Consider the following 27,222-nt stretch of genomic DNA (forward strand, 5'->3'; position numbering starts at 1 on the left):
TGAAAAATTTGTAATTGTGAACATGAACAATGTGTAAAGATCTATGGAAGAAAGTAGAAGCCTTTTGAAATGTGGATGTTAAGATGGATGTTAAAATTCCATATATAGATTATAAAATGAATGAAGAGGTACTTGAAATTGTAAGACCAAAAGAACTCTTAAAAACTGATGTCAAGAAAATAAATTGTCAGGGCTTCAAAGCTATAGCAATATCTCCTCGAGGGCAAAGGGGAGGCAGCAGAAATAGGAGCCAACCTCGACATAGTTGGATGGTGATGTTGCAGAATGGTTGTAGATGAGCTACAATGGATCTATGAAGATGGCACAAGACAGATGAGCATAGCATCCCATAACACCCAATCTCCTGGCTGCAGCAGCATGTGTATTTAAATTGCTGGGCGAGACATTGGATGGAAGAGCAGTCAGAACAGAGAAACCAAGCCTGAAATCAGATGATTTCTTGGCCATCTCTGTGAATTCCAAATACTGCTGGATCCCACCTCTCACCTCTCCCACTCCTTTTCCATGTGAATCCTGCATCCCTTTGAAGAATCCCATTCACCCTGTCCAGCACTTTATATGTCAATATTCTCAACTATCAATTCATTGAAGCATTGTTTGAATACTTTTCAGTGCAATTTTAAAGAGATATTTTGGTGAATACTATGCCATTCTCAGTGAGAGATGTTAATGTTTAGAAATGAATTCCTGCTCATTTTAAAGCTCTCCTTTAAAACCCAAGTTTTGTCACCTGGATTGGGGTTCAAAGACAGGGGATATCCTGAATCTACAATCCCGATCTTTTAAAATTGGACAGCAATACTTAGAAGTTTGGTCTTGGGGTGTGGACTGGATTAGGAGTCAGGTCAGGTAACCTGAGAAGCTGCCCAGTTCCTGAGATGTGCTGGGTAAAACGAATGCATCACTATCTGCAGACATTAAAAATAAAGATTAAGATAGAAAAACTCGTTCCGCTCTCACCTCCTCATTCTCTATACTCTATCTATACAAACCCATGCTCCTGCAGCCACACCCCTGGCTCCATTGTCACACTATACCCATCTACCCTCACTCATCGTTTCTCTACTCTGATGCCAATCTATTCTTCAGCACACACCCCCATGGTCCACTCATACCTGCTGTGTCATCCTGCAACAATCTACCCAATACCCAGACTTCATAACCCTATGCCAACCTATGTGCATCTCTTACCTTTTATGCATCTAATCATTCCCGTGGCCCTTTATTATCTCCTATGCCGATTCAGTAAACAACTCCCATAAGTTCTTATAAACCGTAAGTTAATGAACATTTCCATTCAATAAGCAGTTGGAGCTGTCCGGCACTGACATCCAGTTGTAAAAATGGTTGTTTGGGAAATCAAGCATACAGTACAAGTGCTGTAATTACATTATAAAGCACTTTCAAATGTCCTTGCAGTGTTTTTATTTTATTTAAGTTCACACCTTCTTTGGACAGTTTCTTGACAACTTCGCAAGTCCTAACGAGTTTATGTAATTTTTTTCCCATTCCCAGAGGATGCCTCGTCTCTCCTAAAGGACACCTTGATACCACCAGTAGCCCCACAGGTTCAAATCTGTTGGGGTGCCTTACTATTCCAAAAGGCAGAAATATAAAACATTCCTCCAGCACTCACCCCTCTCACTTTTCATGTCAGCCCATGCCAGTTCGTATAAGTTAATGCCCCAGATAATCTCTCATGGTCCCTCATTCCCCTACGCCAAATTAGTGTTTATTTTTATCCATTCCCCATTTCCATTATCCATTCTCTGTTCATGTACAATGTCAGCTTATTAAATACGCTGGATGAATGCAGCTCCAAAATTTAAGATGCTCAACACCATCCAGGACAAGTGGCCCATTGATCAAAACATATCTACGACCTTCAAGGTTACCTTCTTCCACTATTGATGAACATGGGCAGTAGTGTTTGTTTATTTTTTATTTGCCCATGTGACGTGGGCATTGTTGACTGGATCAGTTACCCTTGAGTAGCCCTCCAGTAATGTTTTGAAAAGATGCTGATGGTGATGCTACAGTTTATGTGCTGTAGGTAGTTTGTAATGCCATTAGGGAGAAAATTTCAGGATTTTTACCCAGCTACACTGAAGGAGCAGTGATATCGAGCTGTAGAGATGTACAGCATGGAAACAGAATCCTTCAGTCCAACTCGTCCATGCCGACCAGATATCCTTAACTAATCCAATCCCATTTGCCAGCACTTGGCCCATATCACACTAAACCCTTCCTATCCACACCCGATGCCTTTAAAATGTTGTAATTGTATCAGCCTCCATCACTTCCTCTGGCAGCTCATTCCATACGCACACCATCCTCTGCGTGAAATAATTGCCCCTTAGGTCCCTTTTAAAATTTTCCCCTTTCACCTTAAACCTATACCCTCTCGTTCTGGACTCCCCCACCCCAGGGAAAAGACCTTGTTAGTTTTCCCTATCCATGCCCCTCATGATTTTATGAACTCCTCAAGGGTATATTGGGATGGGCAATAAATAGTGGCCCAGACAGTGATGCCTATCTCCTGAGAATGAATTATAAACCCACAAGTGTCCGTGCACAAAGCATAAAAAAGCTCATTTACTACCATTTCTATATTGCTGACTGTACTGTATAGAGAAGAGCTTTGCCATTCATGTTTTTTTAAAATTCATTCATAAAGATGCCATCTGAGGAAACTTAGTGAGTGGTTACAGAGCATTTTATGAATGGTACGTGTTGCTGCCACTGTGCATTCGTGGCGGAATAAATGTAGAAAGAGTTCAACTGTTTGCTAGTCAAGTGGGCTACTTTGAACTGGACACTGTCAAGTTTCTTGAGAATTTTGGAGCTGCACCCATCCAGGCAAGTAGCATGTTCCATCACATTAATGACTTCTGCCTTGTAGATGGTGGACAGGCTTTGCCGAGTCAGGGGATGAATTACTCACAGCAGAATTCCTAGCAATTTCAGATCAGCAATGCAAGAAAGGAACAGCTCATGTTTATATACAGCCGCTCATGTTTATATACAGCCTTTCATGTTCTCAGGATTCAAAGGAAATTATAGACCAATTAGTCTGATCTCAGTGGTGGGAAAGATGCTGGAGTCAATTATAAAGGATGAAATTACGACACATCTGGATAGCAGTAACATGATAGGTCAGAGTCAGCATGGATTTATGAAGGGGAAATCATGCTTGACTAATTTTCTGGAATTTTTTGAGGATGTAACTCTGAAGATGGACAAGGGAGATCCAGTGGATGTAGTGTACCTGGACTTTCAGAAAGCCTTTGATAAAGTCCCACATAGGAGGTTAGTGAGAAAAATTAGGGCGCATGGTATTGGGGGCAAAGTACTGACTTGGATTGAAAATTGGTTGGCTGACAGGAAACAGAGAGTACTGATAAACGGCTACCTTTCGGAATAGCAGGCAATGACCAGTGGGATACCGCAGGGATCAGTGCTGGGACCGCAGCTTTTTACAATATATATTAATGATATAGAAGATGGTATTAATAGTAACATTAGCAAATTTGCTGATGATACAAAGCTGGGTTGTAGGGTGAAATGTGAGGAGGATGTTAGGAGATTACAGGGTGACCTGGACAGGTTAGGTGAGTGGACAGATGCATGGCAGTTTAATGTGGATAAATGTATGGTTATCCACTTTGGTGGCAAGAACAGGAAGGCAGATTACTACCTAAATGGAGTCAAGTTAGGTAAAGGGGCAGTACAAAGAGATCTGGGTGTTCTTGTACACCAGTCAATGAAGGCAAGCATGCAGGTACAGCAGGTAGTGAAGAAAGCTCATAGCATGCTGGCCTTCATAACAAGAAGGATTGAGTATAGAAGCAAAGAGGTTCTCCTGCAGCTGCACAGGGCTCTGGTGAAACCACACCTGGAATATTGTGTGCAGTTCTGGTTTCCAAATTTGAGGAAAGACATTCTGGCTATTGAGAGAGTGCAGCGATAGTTCACGCGGTCAATTCCTGGAATGGCGGGACTATCCTATGTTGAAAGATTGGAGTGACTGGGCTTGTATACCCTTGAGTTTAGAAGACTGAGAGGGATCTGATTGAGACATATAAGATTATCAAAGGATTAGACACTCTGGAGGCAGGAAACATGTTTCCGCTGATGGGTGAGTCCCAAACCAGAGGACACAGCTTAAAAATAAGGGATAGGCCATTTAGGACCATAAGACCATAAGACATAGGAGTGGAAGTAAGGCCATTCGGCTCATCGAGTCCACTCCGCCATTTAATCATGGCTGATGGGCATTTCAACTCCACTTAAACAGAACAGAGATGAGGAGAAACTTCTTCACCAAGAGAGTGGTGGGTGTGTGGATGCTCTGCCCCAGAAGGCAGTGGAGGGCCAGTCTCTGGATTCGTTTAAGAAAGAGTTGGATAGAGCTCTCAAGGATAGTGGAATCAAGGGTTATGGAGATAAGGCAGGAACAGGATGCTGATTGAGAATGATCAGGCATGATCATAATGAATGATGGTGCAGGCTTGAAGGGCAGAATGGACTACTCCTACACCTATTGTCTATTGTCAAAGGAAACCGTTCTTACTCTCCTATGTCATTCTCACCTTCAACAAATTGAAGATTTATTTTAAAAACCTTCCTGTAACCTTGTGTCTGTTTCGGGAAATGTGTCTGCTGTCAGAATGTACCCACAAAAAGATGGATTAAGATTGTCCAGATGTTGTACACATATCACCAGCAAAGGACATTTTCATTCCAAATTTGCAGAAAATGAAGAGAGTGTGGAATTCACTGTCACATGGACAAAGTTAAAAAACACACAACACCAGGTTATAGTGCAACAGGAGTTGTTGAGCTGAATAGTCATTTAAATGGAAGCTGGAGATGGGAGAAAGGGTGAGATGAAGCAAGGAAGAAATTCATGACGAGAATAAACACAAGGATAGACCTGTTTCCAAATTGTAAAGTTCAATGCATTGGAATTTGTAAAAAAAAGTTTCAGAAGCAAAAGATGTCTAATTGATTGTGTTTTCCAATGCATTTTAGCAAGTTAATATATACATGTCTTCTGTATCTTGCGTACTTTGTTTCCAATCAACGCCTTTGATATTTAAGTCTATTTTTTTCATCACAGTTTAATTACGTTTTCATTGATTTCCTATTTTCCCTTGCAGCAACTTTTATGTAGGGGAATATTTGTGAATATAATCCACTTTTTGATTTTGAAATTGGGTATTCTTTATGACTGTTTCACTATTTATGACCTTTTCATTTTAAAATGAATATTGGAAATTTATTTTTGCATTAATGATGATTGAAGCGTCAACTACTTCAGGTTTCAAATAGCTCTCTTCTAATTTCTTCTGACTCATCCTAGTTATCATTTCATTGTGGACTACCCTGTTGCCTGTGCCTTTGGCTGACAAGGCTACAAATGCTAATATTTCATCTCACCATCTCCTTTTCTTTCACCTTTAAAGGCCCTCCCTAAAATCTACCTCTTTAACCACTTTTTAATTATTAGCCCTAATAGCTGTTTTGGTGTGTTTAGTTCACTCATGGGATGTGGGCAACGCTGACTTTTCTTGCATGCCCCTAGTTGCCCTTGAGAAGGTGGTAGTGAGCTGTCATCTTCAACTGCTAAAGTCCATTTGAAGCAGACTTGCAATGTTTTTAGAGTGGATTCCAGGATTTTGAAGGAGGAACAAGTGAAGAAATGGCATTGCATTTCAAAGACTTGGAGAGGAACTTGCAGATGGTGTTGCTCCAATGTTTCAGCTGCACTTGTCCTTCCAAATGGTAGTGATCATAGGCATGGAAGGTGCTGCCAAAGGAGCCTTGATGATTTTCTGCAGTGCATGTTGTAAATGGTATTCACTCTTGTTACTGAGCTTCGGTGATGGTGGGAGTGAATATTTGTGGCTGCTGTGCCAATCAAGTGGGTTACTTTGTCCTTAGATGGCTGCATGCCACAGTTAATGGTCGTATCATGTGCTTTGGACTTATTGCATGTTAAAGGCACGATAGTTAACTATTCAAATCAAGCTTTCTTCAATTCTGAAAAAGAGTCATAGTGGACTGAAATTGTTAACTGTGTTTTTCTCTGCACAGGTGCTGCCGGACCAGCTGAGTATTTCCAGTACTTTCAGTTTTCGTTTCAGATATCCCACATCTGAAGTGACTTGCTTTTACATTTGATTTTCAGATTAATTTCCTACAGCTTTCCTGATGCTTCATGGTTAATGTTACTAAAGTGTATCAGGAAGGTCACAGATCAATTTCTGGCCGATGTTGTTATTTGATCTAAGCTGAAATGGCCATGAGGAGTACCAGAGCTGATTCCCTGCAGTCATGGGCTTGGCATAGAATCATTGAATACTTGGGTTCTACACTATTTGTAAGCCAACTACATTTATCAGAACATCCTCATGCTTGGTGGACAATACTGGGCTCTGATCATTGAAATTTTCACTTGAAGAATTAAAGAAAAAGAGAAGAAAAACACAAGTTACTTCAAAATTCTTTTAAAATATAATTAACTTCTTCTATATCCACTATAGTTTTTTTTAAATTTAGATGTGGCCACTTAATTCAAATCCTGGATGTGTGGATGAGGAATCAGGCATTAAGATATTTGGGGAATGCTTTGTAATAATGTTTGCAACCCAAAGAAGTTTTATTTTTAAGTTTCTAGTTTTAGTTTGAGTTTAAACTTTGAACTGCTTTAGCATGTTCCAGAACCATGCTTGTTACAAATCCAATTTTTGCTTCAAATGCATGTTGTTTGTGAATTAATAGAATTCAATTATGCTGTAGTTGATTGAAAGCAACAACATAAGTAATGTCCAAATTGCAACAGGCTCATTATTAAGAAAATGAAAAAAAAATGAAAGAAAATAATAGTTTGTGTTTAATTGTCTAGAAGAATGAAATGGTAGTGGTAACCTGTTTGAAGATTACAATGTTACTGCTAGTTTCCATCCTGCTACACAAAATTGGAAATACTTCAATTTGCAGGATTTCTACTAAGATTTAAATTGAGACAAATGGATTTTACTCCAACTCCCACTTACTGCTGTGTCAGATTTCCCATTGTCTACATATACAGTTAGGTTTGCTGGCAGCTTGTGGGGCAAACTCAAATGAAGATTGTTATTTCTTAAATTCAAATGAGGTTTCCTGGCTATCCAATTGGGCAGGTGGTCTGATATGCATTGTGATTGAAAATCAATCTTGTAATCTAACATTTATAGTCAAATTTATGTCTACCTTAGTTGAAGACAAAGAGCAAAGTTATTAAAGTTGTATACAGTTGTTGAAGAGTACACAGTTATTGTATCTATATTTGTTTAACATAATTCTGATCAAGGACCAAAATATTTTATCTTAATTCAGGATTTGATTGTTTTATAAGCCACCGCCGCCCCACACCCACCCCCGAGCCTATGATGATCATTTTACCTGCCTTGACATTTTGTTAAGTCTTTTGTACATTGAAAATAGATTGCATTACACAATCATAAATTGTTGAGCCAAGAAACATTGATTTTAAGAACTTGCATATTTCTGTTTATGATCCAAGATAAAATATTACTTTGTGATTTGAATTGGTGGAATGGGAAAGGACATTGAAATGGCAAGTAGTTGTATTCAAAATTGTTGTTTAAGACCTGAACTGAAGTACTGAAAATGAAAAACATTTCTGGTTGCAAGGTAATATAAAACAAAGAACTGTGGATGCTGGAAATTGAAACAGAAACAGAAAGTGCTGGAGAAACTCAGCAGGTCTGGCAGCATCTATAGAGAGAAAGCAAAGTTAATGTTTCAAGTCCAGTGACCCTTCTTCAGAACAATTGTAAGGTGCCAAGACTGACTCAGTTTTGGTAGCATTTGAATCTGATTCGGAACATTGTGGTTTTGAGTCTGACTCTAGAGATCTGTTTTTCATATCCCGCTGGACATTTCGGTTCAGTATTGAGGCATTGCTGCACTGAAGGAGTTGCTCTCTTTTGGACAATGTCTTATAAATGGTGTAATTTAATAAATTACTTAATAGGGAGGTAGTAATGTTAAGGCAATTTGCTGGTCTAAAAATCAAGAGATGAAGGCTATACTCTGGGGATATGGGTTCAAATCTTACTCTGAAATCAGGTGGAATTTAAATTAATATGAAATCTGGAATTGAAAGCTATAAAACTATCATTGAATGTTGTTAAAAAAATTTGTCCGATTCTGTCCTTTTGGGAAAACAATCTACTGTAGTAAGTCTGGCCTATGTAGATCTTTGACTCCAGATCCACAGCAACGTGACTAACTCTAAAAACTGTCCTCTGAAATGGTCTGGTAAGCCACTCAGCTTAAATGCAGTTAGCATGGGTGCCACATCCCTTCAAAGTATTAAAAACATTCAGCTGCATTGAGATATTTTAAAATATTTTAAATTCCAGTCAATTATAAATATGTTAAATTTGAAACATTTTAATTGATGTGTTTATGAAATCCTGACCTGAGGAGAATAACTTATTTAATTCACTATTTTACAATGGGAATAGGGAAAACAGTAAGTAACTCACTAGAAGAAATGCATTTAAAAAGATTATGCAATATAATCCCAAGAGGTTAGCTTGAGGATCTTCGAGAATTGGCCTCAGCTCACTCCTTAATAAGGATGGGCCAAATTTGGGCAGCTTGTTCGGTGCGTGAGAGATGAACGAGCCGAATAATGAGGGCCGGCAAATGCCAAAAGTATGAATTAGAGTTGGATGAGCCATCCTGCTCCCTGCTCATTCCATAGAACTGCAAGCTCAATAAAAGTTACTGGTCTTATCTATGGCTTCCAATTGATTGCTTGTTAGGACGCTGGAGAAGTACAACTGTAAGATTATTAATGAAAATGCTGCACTTTGCTTTTCAGAAACATGTAATACAAGATCCTGAAACAGAGGCAGCCCACTTTCTTGCATATTAATATTGTGCTAATGTTGTTTTCTGCTGAATGCAAAGTTTGCTTCATAATAGAAAAAAGCAATATGGCAATGACCATGCTGGCAGGATAGATTAGAGGCACGACATTGTGCTGAGAACATTATATTACATCTGTTTTAAGCCCGATAGAAAGATGCAACACATGACAATATCTCCCCCTTTACACTTTGTCTGTGATGGTAGTATATTAGTAACATATTTGAGAGATTATGAACACCTCAGATTGAGCTAAGGTCAAAGTGGTTCAGGTCAAGAGGATGACAAAATTAGATTATAATCTTCATTTTTCTTCCGAATTGTAAATTGTATAGTCTCTTTTGAAGACAACAGTGAGTTATTTAGTTTGTAATTAATGTGTTTGGACGAATCACATTCATTGGACAGCACAATGGCCTGACCTCGACTGTGATAATGCTGGTTTTGTGAAATGGTGTAATGTTACAAAGAACTGCACTGATGAGATTTAAAATTGCATTCATTACTGTAATTTAAGATATGATTGAGTTGTCATGAAGTTCCAAAATAAATGAAGAAATGTTACATTGCAGCTCACGTTCCTGATGCTTTATGCCTGTTTTACTCTAATGTTTATAGAACTGTTCTTCTTACTGCAGTTTTCTTCTACTTATATTTGATTAAGTTCTTTAGGTGTATTGACACATTTTTAATTAGTTGTGAGTAAATAGGCAAAGGATTTCTACTTTAAGCTTTGCAAGAATGAAACAGCTACAGTAAATGAATAACAATCTGCTTGTGGTGCAGAAGTTGACCTTCAAAACATGAAAGAACGCTACAAAAATCAGGGGTCAACTTATTTTCTTATTAATCTGTCAAGAAATGTTATTATGCACCTCTGGAGCAGGTGGGACTTGAACCCAGACTTCCTGGCACAGAAGTGGGGAGGGACACTGCCATAACACTGCAAGGACCTACCTAGAGCATTAGCCTGGGTTCTAGATTATTAGATCAGTGACATTATCACTATGCCATGTGCTCAATATAAAATATGAACTGCTGGTTCAGATGGTCACTATTTTTGAAATGTGAGAAGTTTTCTGTTTCTCCGTGACCATGTGCAGTATGCCTGTGTGCATATCTTTGCATCAACGCAGCATACATTGCCTGCATCCCTTATGGTGACTTATAAGATGAGTATTACTCAGAACATCCCTGAACTGAAAACTTGAGGCTGATTTCTAATGCAAGTGTAGGACTAAATATGTGACTTTGAGCTGAGAAATGGGAATCAATGTCTATGTCATACGTAAACCTAAACTTACATCTTGTCACCCAAAAATGAGAGTCATTGTATATACAGGTCAACCACAATGTGTAATATGTAGTTTAGTCTGTGAACAGACATTCTCTTGACACTTAGAGTATTACAGAAGCATTCATCGATGTGCTATCACAGCATCCACCTTAAATTTTGGCATTTGAACAACAAAAATGCACTGTAAGTGGATTGTAATTGTGCCATGAAGGTTCTTTGAGGCTGGTACATGTTGGTTGCCAATGTCCATGAACATGGGCATGTGTGACTGACACCAGTAGAGCATGTCCTGAGACACTAGTGTCTGGTGTCCAACATGAAAGACCTTTGGAGCGAGCTGTGAGTTGAAGGGTCCAGGTACCCACCCTTAGTTCCATGTTGAGATTTTGAGATCTCTAGCTGGTTTGGTGCATTTGTAACATAGAAAACTAAATATTAATGAGGTGAGTTGGGCACTAATAGGGTATTTAACAAGCTATATTCCCCTTCAATTGGCAACTTCTAGCTACCTAGCAGGAAACTCACTTTGTTGCTCATCAAAAGCATATAAAATGGCACAAGATGCTCGGACTCCAAGATAGGCCACACCAAGCCTCTTGCACAATTCTGCTACAAATCTTGCCGTAGCCCACATTACTCAGACACTGACAAGATACAGCCAAATGATATTATTCCAATTCAGGATGGAGTGTGACTTGGAGGTGAACTTATAAGAGGTAATATTTTCATGCACCCTTGTCCTTCTGGGAAGTAGAGTTTGAGTTTGGTAGGCATTGGCAATGAATTTCTTCAGTGCATCCTGCAGATAGTACACAGTAAATGTGCGACTGGTGAAGATGGTGAAGGTTGAGGTGTTGATTAAGTGGGCTGCTTTATCCTGGATGGTATGGAGTGTTTTGTGTTGGAGCTGAAATCATCAAAGGAAGTGGGGATCTTGCATCACATTCCTGACTGTGGGCAGGCTTTTAGGAATCAGGAACTGACTTCCTCAGCATGAAACTCCCAGGCTCTAAGCAGCTCTTCTCACCACACTATGGCTAGTCCAGTTAGGTTTCTGGTGAATGGTAACTGCAGGATATTGATCATTGCTTATTATGTATCAGGCTCCAGTATCTTGTCTTTTAAAAGCTTCATGTTGCCTGTTTCCTCTTTTAGATAAGCAAATGAGATTTTTAATGCTGTAAATGTTGAATGTCTAGAGGCAAGCTTTGCTGAAATGATTTATTTTATGATTGGCAAAATATTATTTTCTGCCCCTTCGCATGAATTGAATTCAGTATTTGGGGTTCTCCATTCAACAAATGCCAAGGACTGGGTCAGTCTTCATGGAGGACAGATGAAGTTGTCAATTGAGATTGATTATTAACATGACGCGACAGTAACATGTGCAAGCAACATCTAAAGTACTGCAACAGCTGGGCAAATTGTTTCTTAGCCTGTCAGTTGGATTTGAGGTAACAGATGAGTTAAAATCACTGCAATATTACCTGGGGCCTTTCACTAGGTGGTCCAGGGAAGGCCACAGTATCATTATAGTATGAAAGTTGTCAAATTCATTTATTCTGTTTTTGATTTTGTGAGCCTGTTTGCTATTGATGCTCACTGTATTTGATTGTTAATGGATCTTTAGTGGTGCTGGAAAAGCACAGCAGTTCAGGCAACATCCGAGGAACAGTAAAATGCTGCCTGAACTGCTGTGCTTTTCCAGCACCACTAATCCATTATCGAGGTTTCCAGCATCTGCAGTCATTGTTTTTACCTGTATTTGATTATTGACTTTTCTCTGAAAATCAGAGAAACCAGACCTAACCAATGTGTTTAAAGAGCTGGAAGCCAATGCTGTCAAAATAGTCATTTTACAAATGCAGGAATATTTTAAAATTCTTGTAAATACATTTCATACTTGTGTACAAACTGGAGGGTGGCATCTCTGCACTGTTCTGAGATTTAAAAATAGGCAAAAAGAAAACAATGCTATTATGTGCATGGTACCCTATTACTATGTTCATACTCAATGCTTTTCCTATTTGTACCAGAAGAAAGCCTCAAAATATAAATAAGTTACTCTTTTGTGGTTGAGAGGATCACCTTAATGTCCAAGGGAGTGCTGTGAACTTCTACCATGAGGGGATTTGATATTGTGATATGTGTTGGCCAGAATGCCCACTCGCCGATTAGTTTGAAACAGTGCTGTTGAATCTTTTATATCCATCTGAGAGAACAAATGAGGGCCTTGATTTAATATCTCATCTGAAAGATGACATCTTTGACAATACAGTGTTCTTTCGCCCTACACTGAAACAACAGCTTGGAAATTGTGCCCCAAGTTACACTTAATCATAATATTTATGTACTCTGAAAGGGAAAAGGGGTGTGACTGTGAAATGGATGGCTTTGTAAAATCCTGTGGATTTTCATAAACTAACAAAACCATGTGACTTGTTTCACTCTTGTTGAGTATTATGAATAGATACATCATATAATATCAATCAATTTCTGTAAACCTGCATCTGCAGAATTCATACCTTAACAATATGCAAATGTTTTTGACATATCAAAGGCATTGTTTCAAATTAATTATGAATTAAAACTTATCTTTGGAATGCCTCAATGTGGAATTAGTACTGTTCATGTGATACATGTATTAAATGGCTTGTGAAATGATTCTGCTTAGAATTCTTAGATGTGCAATGTTTAGCAAAATGGTAACAAAGGTTTAAAGCATTTTTTTGGGTAAATGTGAGTTGTATTGCATTTTTTTGGGGTTTCTCACCATGAGCATGGTGAGATCTCTCACCGTATCTTACAAATTCCTAACTACCTACCCAATCCCAATGGCATCTCTCCCATCCAATTCTAGCTCCAACTTACCATTTGTCGTTTCTGCACCAACTCTTTACTCACCAGTAAAATGCTGAAAGGACAGCATCACTGGTGTCTGCCACATTAAAATGCTGCAAACAAATGAGCACTGGCATTCCAAAGTTGCCCTGTGGCAGGCAGGTTATGAAAATGTCAAGCAGGGAAGATGGCACCATGATCCTCGAACAGGGAGCTGGAGATCCTAGGGTAGTGCAGAGGAGGCCACTATACTAGACCTTGGCAACCTGGTCTGAGGTCACCACGTGGGTCAGTGCTATCTCTCAGTTCAGGAAAACGAGCAACAATATGGCTTCTCCACTGCCCAGGGTAAGGTGCCATACTCTTCTCTCTGCTACTTGGTATTCACTTGACCTCTGCTACTGCACACACTGCCCACTAAGGTTCATGCTCTGCCACTCTCACTATTGACCTGCAACATCTTCCCTCATTTGATCTCGTTTCATTCCAAACTTCACACCATAATAACCCTGCATGGCCTGTGTGCTGCATCAGTGGTAACACTTATGCCAGCTCAGTCAATCCCTCCTTCAAGAAGGCAGAAAGAGTCCGAACAAATGGACGGATGCCCATTATTTGACTCCTCAGCCCCTACGCTGAGAGAATACAGACTGGAGAAGACCGTGACTGCTCCTGTGGGTATGCTGTATCATCGGTGTTCTACCAATGGAGTAGGTACTATTCTTCATTCCACTACAGCTATCACATTAGGCCTGTTGTCAGTCCCAATAATTGTACACCACGCCTAACCATTTCTGTCTTGCAGGTACCAATGGGATGTCTGGGATCTCTGTGGAGAAATGGCCACCTCCTTGACTGCTGAGGATGGGAGGATGGAGGTCTCAGAGTAAGCATTGGCAAAGCTGCCTCCTGCAGTCCCCACCAGCTCAGATACTGACAGCGCCATGGGAAAGTTACCATGAGAGAACAGGGGAGCATTGTCTGGTGCCGCACCTCACCGTGACCGCTCCACTGAAGGGAAAACACCAGGAACAACTGATACTTAGCTCATCTGCAGTCACCAATCAGGAACTTCATCCACTTGCACGGGAAGGAACAGGAGCTGATATATGGGATGCAATTGTCCTCATTGCCCAGAAAAGCTGCAGGAATTCAGCTGCTTGTGCGACCATCTGGCTGCCTCCATGCTCGGGTTGGGAGCTGCCAGGGAGAACCAGATCCGGCACCCTCTGGGTGCTGCACGGCACTCCATTGCCACAGCCACTGGTCCTCAGGACTGAAGGTGTATTGACATTGGGAATGGGAATCCAAGTGCATACTCCAGCTTCCTTTTCCCCATAAAGAGACAGGGCAGTGGCAAGAGGCATCCAGATAGAGGATGAGTCACTCACAGGCCCCTTAGAATTCTCCTGTCAGGGCTCTTCAGAGGTGACCTCCATTCTGCCTGCCCCCCTCCAACTCTTGGATGTTCTGGCCAAGGATGGTCCAGCTCCCTCTGGTAAGAAGCTCCTTTGCTTGTCTGGGCTGTCCAGACATAAGTGGCCCTGGAGTTGCACAATCAAATGCCCAGGCTCCCTGCATCCAGCTGCTGGACCAGGGGCTACAGTGAGATGTAGTGATGGGGAGAGAAAAATCAAAACCTATCGAGGGTAGTTTGGTGACACATGACATTCTAATATACACAAAGTTTCACGTTTGTATGAATTTGATGGATTTTGTATCACTTTGGTTTGTTTGGGTGCCTGTCCAGCCCCAAATGTAACTGTGGAAGCTTGATGAACAAGGTATATAAAGGACAATGGGTCCCGCTGACACCTTTGTTCCTCATTCTAAAACATGTATCTTCTTTCACCGGCCTCTGTCTCCTAAAGTGTTGCTGGAAATCAGGGCAGTCAGTGATGCCTGGAACTGGGAAGTGTACAGTCAACAAAGAGTCAGTGCATTCGGATGGCCTTGGAGTTCTGGATCCTGCACTGTGAATAGGCATGTAATGTTGCTTCAAGGGCCACACATTGCTGGGTCGAACAGCCTCCTCCTTCAAAGGTCAAAACACTTACCCCACCCACTCTGGGTGTGGCCACAGCCATTTCCCTTCCCATTTCAATTTACAGCGTGGTGAAAGGTACCAGTGAGCATATTTCAGCCAGTGAATTCCAGTTTTCGCCTCTCCGTGTCAGATATCTATATCCCCTTCCTAATAGCTCTTCCCATGAATTTCATAGACTACACCTCCCTAGGATCTCACCCAACCCAACATGAGCCTGCAGCTGGCCATCTTTTCCACCCTACCCCTAATGTGAAGTGATGATGTTAGGTGTGGTCATACAAGTTCTGCCCCTTGAATTCCGGGTGTTCCTGTGCACGGACAAAGTCCCCTCCCACATGATCCCCTTCGTATCCACGCTTTGCTGTACTTTCCCTCACAAGTACAGATGCCCCCTGCCACCAGTCCAGAAGGTACAGTCGCTAACTCTCCTTTCCATGCCAACCTGTCCTTTCCATGCCAACCTGTCCTTTCCATGCCCTTTTCCCCTTAGCTTCCGTGGATGGATCTAATGGACTGACTTTGGCCCACTGAGTCCTAACTGGGTAAGAAGCACCTTGACTTCTGACTGGTGCCTGTATATTTCCTGACTGTGTTAGCACTATCCCCCCTCTCACAGACTGTAAACAGTGGAGCCACAGTTTGACTCACTCCCTGAACTGTAGAGACACAGGCCCCTTGACCAGTCACCTGACTACGGCCAATCCCCTGGACTGGTATTAGAGGCTGTCCTGACTTACTATGCCAAGTCCCCCTGACTGATGAGTGCCTTCATGGACTTTATTGAAGACCAATCCCCTAAGGCTCTGAGGCATGGCTGTGTGCCTGCTGCACATGCAGTGTGTTTGCCAGGTAAACTGATGGCATACAATGCATGTTTGAGATTGATGTAGCACATTGCTGCACAGCAAAATGTACACCCCCTTGATTGGGGACTATTGCTGACAAGGCAAGCCACCTGTTCATGTGACTGTGCTAATTGACACAGCAAGGCTAGACATGGATGCTGTGTGTGCACAGGTTGGCACTAAAAGACTTTGCACTAAGCAAGCAAGCAGCACTGAGATACAACGTGGTCCAATGTGTGGGATGCTGATATACACAAGTGTCCTTGCAGCAGCCTTTCAATGCCAGTTGCAATGCAGATCTGTGCTTCCCAGGAAGCAAGTGGATCGGAGAGGTGTCGTGATGGTTGGAAGAGATTGGGAAATGTTGACTGGATGAGGGGTGGATATACCATCAGATACTGTTTCATGCTGAGCAACATGGCGGTTGTTGGCAGCCAGTGTGTGCTAAATTCTCCAGATCCCTACTCTGAATTCCATGTTGAGGATTTTCAACATTTGGATTGTTCAGCGCAAGGTAGGAAGCTGAATATTAATGAAGCAAGTTTTGGAATTAATAAGGCTCTAATTCCTCTTAATTGGCAACTTGCTACTGCCTAGTGAGAAACTTACCTTGCTGGTTGTTAAGTATGTTATGAAGGCAGAGAGTTCATCTCAGCATCAAGATGAGCCTTATGCAGTTCTGTCACAAATCACATCATCATCCATGTCATGGAACCATAAAAGATTCCACCCAATATTCCTTATCAACTGGCTAAGATTTTATGAAAGGCCAGTTCATATTATGCAGGAAGTGAAGATTAAGGAATAAGGCCCAAGTATACTCTGCAGGTGAAGCAGGCTTAGAAGGTGCAAGTTAATGAATAAGGGTATGCACATGTTGATCAATCTTCATGTTGTAGTCATGCATTCTAAGCATGGACATATTTAAAATAATAGAAACTACCTGAATAAACTCATCATATTGTAATTAAACCCTCACACAAGTCAAGTTGCTCCAGCAGCTTTGCTGCTGGGACTGTATAATTACAGTGTGACAAGTTTACATTGAAAATGTGAACAGAATAATTTATTGTGGAAGAAATTTTCATGAAATGTACATCAACTTAAGGTATACTACTGATACATAAACAATGGCAAATCCTCTCAACATAATCTCTGAATTATGTTTAGATATTATGGGTTAAAATGTAATTTTAATGGGCACTTAATCTTATCACTCAGAATGCTCTCAAGCACTTTACTAGCATTTTGCTCCCTTGTTGTGTGAACTGAGCAGAGATTTTACCAAATGAGAGATTAATTTGTTTTTGTTTTTGTTGAGTAGTACGTTTTAGCAAGAGGCCTTAAGAATTCTGTCCATTAATTTGGCAGGAAATTTTGAAGCATTTACTTGAACAGGTCTTAAATTGGATCTCATCTGAACATGTCACCTGGAGGATGCTAACTTGAACAATTCTTGATCAACACAGCCTAAGAATTACTACCTGGTTGGAGAAGTGGGAGGTCTGCACTCGTATGAGTGAAGATTTATTAATCATAGGCATAGCAAGAGAAGACGTTCTGCTGAAGCCCCATCTGATCTGTTGTTGCTATGACCAATTATTTTCACACATGCTCAGTAGCTATGTGCATTAAAGGTATCATTAACTCTTTACTCTGCACAAGTTCTCTTAAGGTACCCCATTTAGCCAGTCACATTTCAGCACAAAATATTTGACTCTGTATATCCACCATAGCCCCCGACCCTTCCATAATCTATAAGTCTCTCTGTCTTGATGCATTAAACACCAACAACATTCTTAGTTTTTTTTGGAGAATGTATGGGATGCTTGGATGGAATGGGGTGACAACTTTCCTGCAGTCAAGAACATTTCAGGAACTCCCTCAGGAAGCAGAGGTGCATCATTTTTGAGAGAATCAACTTCTGCATCAGTCTCTAGTTGAAGGTCTTGCGCAGACAGAAATTTGATCTGCTTCATCATGAATCACTTAGCATTTTTCTTTCAAATCAATTCTGCAACTGATCTCTATCTGTAACTAGGGCTTGCTTCTTTGAGATCATCATTGCAACCTTAAAGGACAATTTTTGTACTTTCTTTTAAGAATGTCTTAATTTTAAAATAAGGTTAATGCTCAATAATTGCGCCACGTTATAATCCAACAGGTTTATTTGGAAGTATTAGGTTTCGGAGCAGCTCCGAAAGCTAGTGCTTCCAAATAAACCTGTTGGATGATAACCTGGTGTTGTGCAATTTTGAACTTTGTACACCCAGTCCAACACCGGCATCTCCAAATCATAATTGCAGCAGGATATTCTCATCAGCTAATGGTTCACAGCAACTTTGAGACTCTGGTAATTTCTATGAAAGAGAGACTTTCACTTGCTTACTGGATCTCTGTTGTGTCAACTGTGTGAGAAGCTTGGTTTTCTGTGTTGAGAATTTCTGGAAATCTGTAGTAGTCTTCTCTTTTTCAGTTTCCACGGGTTGATTGCACTGTGCAATTATTAATTATTGGAGTTTTAGGGTCAGCAGTCTCTTTGAGATAGACTGCTCTGAGTCTTGTTTAACTTTGATCTGTTCTCGCTGTTTTATTGATGCTCACTCTAAATATTTGCCAATGCATTAATCATTTGGAGCCAAGTGTTTAGAAGCTCTAAATTTAGTGCTATTCCTCTTTGCTGAGAGCTAGTTTTGTCCAGAATGCTGTGGGTTTTAGCTACAGATTTTGTTTTTTTTTTGTAGATTAGCAGTATTGGAATGTTGAATGTGGGAATGACCAAATCTGGATTTAAACGCATCCTTTCTTCTGGATAGCTTTTTCCTAGGAACTTGTTGAATTTCCACTTCAGCTAAGTGGAGTGTTTCTTGGCCCTGACTGAATTTGCATCTTGGGCATTGGCAGATTAAGATGGTCTATTTTGAAATTTCTGTCCTGTGGATTGAATGTGTCTTTTGCTACTCTGACAAACAGCCTGAAAATGATGTAAGTCACTGGCAGGTGTGATTTTCAGCATTGATGGCTGGGCTGGCTTGGAGCCAGTGTGGAGCTTTCCCATCACAATCTGACAAGAAATAATGTTGGGAACTGTACCTTCTCTTTATGACTGTTGTATTCACAACTCATTAGATATCCTCAGATGTCCTCAGATGGATTGAGCTGGTTAGTGGGTTAAGCGAGGATAATTCATTATATATAAGAGGTCTATTTTGCCTCCAAAGTTCAGTCTGCCTGTTTGGGATAGTGTATGGTCTTCTTTAGTCTGTAAAAACTCTACAAAGACTTCATCCTAGAGCCCCAATGTTATGTGATCTTTTATGAGCTCTTCTTTCAAGTTTCCATATTAATGATCTGCGAACTAATATCACTCCTTTCTTAAGGGGCTGATTAATTGGACTGGCAACTGGCTGTGCCAGTTAAGCTTTGTTTATAATGGAGTCTATAATGGAGTTTCATTTTAGATGGAAAATGGTGTCAAAGGCTTTAATGATCTCTTACAAAGTTATAGTTTCTTCTGCAATGCATTGTCTGACAAAACTGAGGCTGGTACTTTTAAAGATCATGAGCAACAATACACTGGCCTAGTCATTATCTGGCTTTGCATTGAGACCTGAAGCAGCACTGTATGTGGTAAACTGTCATGTTGTTGTACCCAATACGCTACCTGGTTGAAGCTTTCTGCATTTTCTAAAGAATCTGGTAAAAGGTAATGCCTTTTCTACCTTCAAATATATCTTATGTGCATTATGATGACTGAAGTGCTTTTATCCTTTTCTGTGTTTATTTAAAATTTCTGCAGTCTCTACTTCTTTACATCCTCTCTTGTAAGCTTTTCTTTCTGTAAAAATTCCTGATCTACAGGAATTTAACACTCGTTGTATTTCCTTGACCTTTTCTTATTTGCTACATGCTCTGTTGCAGTCTTCTCACTGTACTTCTTCAGGTTTTGATTCCAAATGTCACTTTGAGCTCTTACTGCCCCTTGCTTCCAGTTCTGTTGTCCGGTCATCACATCAACCATAAGATAGTGTGAGATCTACATTAATAGTGATGAACTTAACCAGCTTTATTACCCATAAACTATTAACAAGGTGTGATATGAGAGGATATCCTGCTGAAGCCCTGTGGACTTAGGCTCCAGTTTCATGCGATTTGACCACACAATGATAGAGCTCCTTTTGCACATGCTCAGGAGCTAATCCTGGGGTACATTAGTTTTCCTATGTGCAAGTCCTAGAGTGAGTCTTGAACTCACAACTGTTTGATTCAGTTGTAAAAGCACTATAATGGAGTCATGATGATGCTAGTTTACAATGACCAATGCTTAGAAAAATATCACCAAATAATGATTTAAATGTGTCATTGGTGAAGGTAATTAAGGTTCAGAAATCTCTTCCACAAAGGGCAGTTTATGCGAGATAATTTGTTATTTTTACATCTTAGATAGGTAAATATTTGTTGAGCACAAGTTTTTAAGGGGTAGGGTTCAAAGGCAGGCTTATGCAGTTTGTTTTCTTCATTCATGGCATATGATTGCCATTGGCCAGTCTTATTACCTATCCCTGATTTGCCCAGAGGGCATTTAAGAGTTAACTACGTTGCTATGGATCTGGAGTCACATGTAGGCCAGACCAGTTAAGGATGGAAGTTTCCTTTCTTTAAGGATATTAGTCCTGATAATCCACGATGGTTTCATGGTCATTAGACTACTAATTCCAGATATTTATTGGAATATTCCTGCTGTGGCAGGATTCAAACCCAGATACTCAGAACATTACCAGGGACTCTGGATTAACAGAGGAGTGATAATACCACCAGGCCACAGATCAGCCATGAACAGACTTGAGGGCTGAATGACTTAGTCCTATTCCTATGTGAGTGATTTCTTTTATTCATTCACGGATGAGGGCGTCACTGGTGAGGTCAGCATTTATTGCCTGACCCAGAGGGCAGTTAACAGTCAACCACATGAGCTGTGGGTCTGGAGTCACATGTAGGCCAAATCAGACAATTTTCTTTTCTCAAGGACGTTAGTGAACCTGATGGGTTTTTCCAACAATCAACAATGGATTCACGGTCATCATTAGTTTATTAATTCCACATTTTTATTGAATTTGAATTTCACCATCTGCTGTGATGCAATTCAGAGCCCGGTATCCAAAACATTACCAGGGCGTCTGGATTAATTGTCTAGTGATAATATCACTAGGCCACAGATCCGCCATGAACATACTTGAGGGGCTGAATGGCCTATGTGAGTGATTCAATGCAATCGTTATGTACTTGTATAAACTAAATTGCACAGAACATTTGAGAAAATGTGTTGAATCTTGATCTAACAGTATGTTACAGTTGTATAAACAAATGTAAATGTAACCACTCAGAAATAAGTTTAAAGCTTTGCATGAAAACAGAAAGCCAGGTGCCACAAACTGATTCTCATAAACATGCGTGCTTTTTGGATTGGCAGCTTGTTATTGAGCAGGGCACAATGTGATGGGATTTTGCTGTGTGTTGTCAACTGGTTTGTGTCACCAGGTGACAGTGAGGTGACTCAGAGCATTACGATGAGGTAAAAGCAGCATTGCAGATAGCAATCGAAGTGTAGGTGGAATGGACTGATGCCGGATGAGACGAGCAGCGAGGTTAATAGCTTGATGATTGGTTCATGTCAGAGAGTGTCTTATAAGGTCCATTGAAGAAATTTTGGTAGCTTAGCAATCTGTATTTTATGATTTCTTATCTGCAGTTGCCTGCATGACTCACTGCATAGCTTAATATATCTACCACTAAGCTCAATTTCTTTCTGAACGGACCACAGCAGTGACAGCTTTTTCAATAAGTTTATAATTTTCAATAAATAGAAACTGCAACAAATTTTATAGCAATGTTTGACAAGATGCACCTTTAGAAGTGGGGTACCGACGATTCTTTTCCTACATTACGTAGATGGCAGCCCAGGGATGGAGGCTGGGATTTTTGAGTCAGGCCAAGGTTGGGAGGAGAACAGAGGGGCAGAGCCCTTACTCAGTCTCCTCCTAAAGCAGATACTAAATGGTCGAAGCCAGTTTGAGTTTCACACCTTCTTTTGACCTAACTGGTCAACTTGTCACCTCCCACAATCTACTGCTTGACTGCTGCAGTCCATTTTATAGGAGGACAGTGAGTTAGTGTGTTTGTACTCTATAATTACAGTCTTGGTTTGTTGGGGGTCTCTGAGAGGCGGTTTGACTTGGTGATCTGAAGCAAGCCAGAGAATGACTCACCTCGGCACTGAGCTGGACTACACCATCCCGGGACAAAACATTCATGGCAACATCCATCTGATTCAGAATGTGATCGATTATTCGCGAGGGCTGGCCTGTTGAGTGCCTATCTCTCCCTTGATCAGAAAAAAAGGGTTAAACAGAGTGGATCATGAGTAACTGCTTGGGACTGTGCAAGCTTTCTGGTTTGGGATTCATGTTGTTGCCTGGACATGCAGCAGAGTGTGTAGTGAAGGTTGATGGGTCTCTGATGGCACCCCTGTGCTTTGGGAGAGGAGTGCATCAGGTTGCCCCTTGTCTGGCCAGCTTTATTCTCTCTCTGTTGGAGCTGTCCCTGTGCCTCCTGTGTAAGCGGCTTTTGTGTATGGCTCTGAGTGGGCCGGAGCTGGAGGTGGTTCTTTTGGTGTATACCTACGACTTGCTCCCCATATTTACAGACCCAGCTGACCTGCAGAGGATCGCTTGGAGGTCTACAGTGCGGCATCCTTCATGAGAATCAACTGGTGCAAGCGTTTGGGACTTCTGGTCAATGTGTGGCAGATAGACATTGTGCCGAAGGAGCTCTATGTGCATTACGTGGAGTACTACCCACCTCCGCTACCTGGGATCCCATCTTTGCCGTGGTGCCGAATCATGGCCAACGAATTGGCAAGTGTTGGAAACCTAGGTGAGTGGTCACGTAGCACACTGGACAGGACTACTCCAAGTGTTGTCCTACAGGAAGTGTGTGCTGCTCAGAAATCAGCTACTGGCTGCCATATTGTGGTAGTGGCTGGTACTTTGGTCCCTCCCCCTGGTTTTGTGAGGACCTTTCAGGAAAAGCTCATCGGGATTTTCTCGGAAAACAGGTATCGTCGGATTGCTGCTGTAGTTCAGAGTCTCGTGCTCGGGCAGGGCAGTCAGGTGCTGGTGTACCCTTGCACCCAGGTAGTGACTTTCTGCCTTTAGACCCTGCAGTGATACCTTTACATCATGCCCCCTCCAAGTGTTATGCCCTGATGATGTATTTCTTCTGTCACGGAATGTAGTTTCTGGTCGTGGAGTGGTCCCAGTCTTGGGTCTTCTTTCAGGAATTGCACGTCTTCTGTATGGACCTGACTGCAGTCTGGGAGACAGGCGGCTTGCACTGGAGCTGCTCAGGAACAGATACCTCCTCGAGCATGGTTCATGCTGGCTGAGGGAGGAGAGAGTTTAGGATGCAGGACTGACCAGAGTCGGGGATGACTGGATGACAAAGGAGCAGGCTGGCTGCTACCGGCACAGTTGACCGAAAGGACACTGACCCACATTTGATTTGGGACTTGAGACATCCTGAGCCTGATGGAGTTGAAAGGGTACCCCATGGTAAGCTAATGGAGAAAGTGAAGTCACATGGTGTGCAGGGTGTTCTGGCTAGGTGGATAAAGAACTGGTTGAGCAGTAGGAGACAGAGAGTAGTAGTTGAAGGGAGTTTCTCGAAATGGAGAAAGGTGACCAGTGGTGTTCCACAGGGGTCAGTGTTGGGGCCACAGTTGTTTGTAATATACAAAAATGATCTAGAAGAGGGCACTATTGGTATGATCAGCAAGTTTGCAGATGACACAAAGATTGTGGAGTAGCAGAAAGCATAAGGGACTGTCAGAGAATACAGGAGGATATACATAGACTGGAGAGTTGGGCGGAAAAGTGGCAGGTGGCTTTCAATCCAGACAAATGTGAGGTGATGCATTTAGGCAAGTCTAATTCTCGGGCGAATTATACAATGAATGGAAGAGCCTTGGGAAAAGTTGATGGGCAGAGAGATCTGGGAGTGCAGGTCTATTGTACCCTGAAGGTTGCTGCACAGGTGGATAGAGTGGTCAAGAAGGCATATAGTATGCTTGCCTTCATTGGATGGGGTGTTGAGTATAAAAGCTGGCAAGTCATGTTAAAATTGTACAAGACATTGGTTCGGCCATATTTAGCATACTGTGTACAGTTCTGGGCGCCACATTACCAAAGGGATGTGGATGCTTTGGAGAGGGTGCAGAGAAGGTTTACCAGGATGTTGCCTGGTATGGAAGGTGCTAGCTATGGAGAAGTGGAGTAGGTTAGGTTTATTTTCACTAGAAAAAAGGAGATTGAGGGGGGACCTGATTGAGGTTTACAAAATCATGAAGGGTATAGACAGGGTGGATAGAGACAAGCTTTTTCCCAGGGTGAAGGATTTAATAACGAGAGGTCACGCTTTCAAGGTGAGAATTGGAAAGTTTAAGGCGGATACACGCGGTAAGTACTTCACACAGAGGCTGGTGGGCATTGGAACGTGTTGCCAGCAGAGGTGGTAGAGGCAGGCATGGTAGATTCATTTAAGATGCGTCTGGACAGATGCATGAGTAGGTGGGGAGCAGAGGGATTGACTGACAGGTTTAGACACTTAGGAGAAAGTGAGGACTGCAGATGCTGAAGATCAGAGCTTAAAAATGTGTTGCTGGAAAAACGCAGCAGGTCAGGCAGCATCAAAGGGACAGGAGAATCGACGTTTCGGGCATAAGCCCTGCTTCAGGATTAGACAGTACATTTGGATCAGCTCAGGCTTGGAGGGCTGAAGGGCCTGTTCCTGGGCTATAATTTTTCTTTTTTCTTTGTTCTTTGTTCTTTGTTCTTTGACAAGGCACTCAGCCCTGACACCTTGCCTGCACTCAAGGTGGCTCAGGCAGGTGATGGGCTTCTAGCCAAACTGACCCCTGTCCGTCTGGAACTTGACATGGCCCCATGCCGCAGACCCTCCCTTGTGACGTGGTGCCCCAAACTTTGAGCCGTCTCAGGGATAACCTCAGGCTGCATTTTGAATGGCACGGTAGTGCTATCTGTATGGATTTCACCTCTACATGTTCACAGGTCACGTCTCACCGTGATATTTTGTCCTCCAGTGGTGGAGATCCCAAGTGGAGGGCCCTTTAGTAAGTGGTCCTGCCCTCTTACATCAGGGATAGGGTGGAGAGAGCCACATGTGGTAGTTGTGTAAAACTGGCAACTCAGCATGGTGACATTTTGTGACCTGAAGGAGATGGTCTTCCACTTCAGTGTTGAATGTATTCATTTGCAGCCCTTTTTAATTTTTTGAAGGGGCTGCTGCTTAAATTTTAGTTGAATAACAGCTCCACACTCCTGATCTACGGACACCCAGCGCGCGAAGGGGCAGACAAGTCTATGAACCTTCCGGTGGCTTTGCTCCTGTGTCTGGCCATTAACAGGTCCAGGCAGCGGGCCGAGGAGGGGCTCGTCATTCGTAGTTGTCTGTCCATCTTTTGCGGTTACTTCTCTGCTTGGAAGACCCTGGAGCAGTAGCACACGATGCTCACCAGCACGGTCAAGGCCTTGCGTGACCGATGGGCACAGCGGGCACTGGAAAGCATCATCGACCTGGACAATAATATTTTGATTTAGTAAGACTTTTGTTTTCTATAGTATAAGTTTCTGTTTTTGCCTTTTGAGTTTGCATTTGTGTTCTGTTTGATGTCCCAGGAAGAGGGTTGGATTTTTCTTTTAAGGTTTGAAGACCAATGCTTTGTTTCTCATACCTGACATCTGGCCGGATGCAAGTCAACACAAACTCATCTTGGTGCAAATCTACTCATGCCCAGGTTCAGCTCCCTCTCCCTCTCCCTCTCTCTCTCTTTCTCTCTGTCTCTCTGTGCATCTCAACACTTGCTCTCAATGTTACCACCTGCTCACACTTCCAACCAACTACGGCTCCAAACACCACCAAATAGCATCAGAACTTTTCAAAAACAATAAAAAGAGATGGAACAAGTGTAGCTGCCCATCAGCCTTTCCTAATTGCGAGCGGCAATTCAGTAAAACAAGAGAATGTGAAGTCTGCTATGCTGATGGGGATGGAGCTATCAAGCTATTCAGTCATTTTCATTTTGATGATGATATGGAATACCTGGATGCTTTGAAAGAGAAATTTTGAGAACACTGTGAGCCATCCTAATGTGGCCCTGATTTGCACAAACAGATTCACTTGTTTGTTTTGTAAAAAGAATGTTCTTTGACCATTTTATTGATTCACCTGAAAATTGTGCTAGGCTTCTGATTTGGAACCACAGCAGTCAGTTTTCCAATTAGAGTTCCGGTGGTTTGGAGGGAGAGTGGGAGCAATGTGGGATTTGGGAAGTGCCGTAATCATTCCAGTAGCATGTCATGCTTTGAGTGATCCGTGCTAAGATGGAGTTTGAGACTTTTATGTTAACACATTAACGTGTTCTTGTGCAGCAATGATATTATTGGCATGTATCTTAAAGGTTTACGGAAAGTGAGATGTGACACAAACACCAAAAGAACTGCAGATACTAGAAGAAGGGTCACTGGACCCAAAATGTTAACTCTGTCCTTTCTCCACAGATGCTGCTAGATCTGCTGAATTTTTCCAGCAATTTCTATTTTTGTGTGAGATAAACAAAACAGTCAATATTGCCCCAACATCTTAATTTTGCTGTTGATGTTAAAAGCATGAATCATATTTATGAGGATAAGGCCATAATGGTAGTAAAAAAACGACTGGGTAAAATATTAAAATTTCCTTATTTATTTACTAACCCTGATTTAGGACTATGAGCAGCTGAAGTTTACATCTTGGAATTCAAATACTTAGTGAATAGGTTCCTCCAACAATAATAAACAAATGTTGTTACCGTTGCAAAGTTTTAAAATATCTGTATGCTTAAATGTGGAGTTCACATTCAGGATTGTGAGTAAGTTCAAGTTGAACTTGCGTAAAACATGGTTAATATGATTATAGAGTTCCTACAGTGTGGAAGCACGCCATCCAGTCCACTGAGTCCACACCAAACATCTGAAGAGCATCCCATACAGACCAAATCCCCACCCTTTCCCAATAATCCTGCATTTTCCCATGGCCAATCCACCTAACCTGCACATTTTTGGAGCACCCAGAAGAAACCCACACAGACAAAGGGAAAATGTGCAACA

The 27,222-nt window shown here is 41.6% G+C and overlaps 1 protein-coding gene across 15 annotated transcripts in view; it reads left to right on the forward strand.

Moving 5' to 3' along the window:
- The window catches only part of atp2b2 (ATPase plasma membrane Ca2+ transporting 2), an 838,415-nt gene that overhangs the window by 263,417 nt on the left and 547,776 nt on the right, over window positions 1-27,222 (forward strand). The window lies entirely within an intron of this gene.

Source organism: Chiloscyllium plagiosum, unplaced genomic scaffold (genome assembly GCF_037043375.1).
Source record: "Chiloscyllium plagiosum isolate Xiang-an unplaced genomic scaffold, Cpla_swu_hap1 HiC_scaffold_14, whole genome shotgun sequence".
NCBI classification, from domain to species: domain Eukaryota; kingdom Metazoa; phylum Chordata; class Chondrichthyes; order Orectolobiformes; family Hemiscylliidae; genus Chiloscyllium; species Chiloscyllium plagiosum.